This window comes from Sinocyclocheilus rhinocerous, unplaced genomic scaffold (assembly GCF_001515625.1).
Source record: "Sinocyclocheilus rhinocerous isolate Xijiao unplaced genomic scaffold, SAMN03320098_v1.1 scaffold2753, whole genome shotgun sequence".
NCBI lineage: Eukaryota > Metazoa > Chordata > Actinopteri > Cypriniformes > Cyprinidae > Sinocyclocheilus > Sinocyclocheilus rhinocerous.
In genome coordinates, this window is record NW_015633528.1 from 225,226 (window position 1) to 226,561 (window position 1,336).

The 1,336-nt window shown below is 41.0% G+C and overlaps 1 long non-coding RNA gene across 1 annotated transcript in view; it reads left to right on the top strand.

The window, feature by feature from the left end:
- The first annotated feature begins 678 nt into the window (after positions 1–678).
- The window catches only part of LOC107744211 (uncharacterized), a 2,224-nt gene continuing 1,566 nt past the window's right edge, over positions 679–1,336 (top strand). Inside the window, exons 1-2 of the long non-coding RNA XR_001640465.1 lie at positions 679–701; positions 1,235–1,319. This is a non-coding gene — a long non-coding RNA (uncharacterized LOC107744211). The remainder of the gene's footprint in view (positions 702–1,234; positions 1,320–1,336) is intronic.

Sequence of the window (1,336 nt, forward strand, 5' to 3'; positions counted from 1 at the left end):
TATTTCTACTAATTTCAAAACAAAGTCATTACATGATGTTTTAACAAGGTCTGGTTAATGACATGCCTAGTATTATTATTAGTATTTGCTACACGCGAGGGGGAGCGTGTGAGAAAGGCAACAGCTGTTTAGACTCACTTCTAGTCAAAATGAGAAACATACAGCATGTATAAAGTGATATGTTTATCGTGTTGAGTTGCGCGTTTAAATCAGTAAAACGCGTTATATTATTTACCTCAGAGTTTACCTGCTGCGTCACGGACCGGCGTCAAACAGCACCATATGTTACAAACGTATGAAGAAAGAGGCATTAAATGCTTCAAATATGAACAATTACAAGTCTAATGTGTCATTTTACAACTAATGTGCAAAAAGGACGAATAAAGACACTGTTGCTCACCTTCACTCAGCGCACAGCTGATCCAAATGAGGCTAATCGCGCATGCGCAGAACGATTCCTCCAACCAAGAGCAAACCTTATTTTTTTCGACCACTTAATATTTAATAGTATTTTTTACTTGCATTTGATATATTTGATAGATTTATTTTAAATAAAACATTTGCAATTGGCATGTAAAATGCGTTTTCATGGTGTTAGGTTTCTCCCATTTCCCATGATGCCCCGCAGCACAGGTATAAAAGCGCATCCCGCGCGCACTCTGGGTTCTTAAGTGGCTCCGGCAAGATGGCGGCCGGCGGAGGTGAGTGCGTGCTGCTAGATTTATGTGTTGGGTGTCCCAGTCATTATAAAGCGTTAAAAGATGGTGAACAGTATGCCTGTGTAATATTCCTCTCTTTAGTTGTGTTAGAATAATTGTGTGATGGCTGGATGGTTTGCTGAAGTGTGTTTGTGTTGCTGATCGTGTTTTCAGAGCGACTCCTTCAAAGGGCCTTTGGTTTCAGTAGATGAAGCGGATTCATCTGTCTCTCATATTACTGTTCATAACCTAATATTTCAAGGCGAAATCAGCCAAATGCGCATTAAATCTCAAGCAGAAGTTATTAAAAGCTCTGGATGCTGGTTTAAAGCGAGTTGTGAGTAAAAGTGTAGGCAGATAGCGAGCAGCTGTTGATTCCTGTCTGTGTTTGTTTGTAAAGCTCGGTTTGAGAAAGTGTATATTGCTACGATTACGGTAACTTCAGGACCAACAGAGAATGCGCTTTCAGAGTGCTTTACACTTATTAGCCCAGAGTTGAGATCTAATACAAGATATCATGTGCTTCTCTCTGGCAGCGGCAGGTCCCCAGATGCCACGCGGTTTCTCGCTGTTCTGCTGTTTGCTCGGTAAAAACTACACTGTTCTCAGTGGCGTGCGATGGTGGGTTTTTTTTTTTT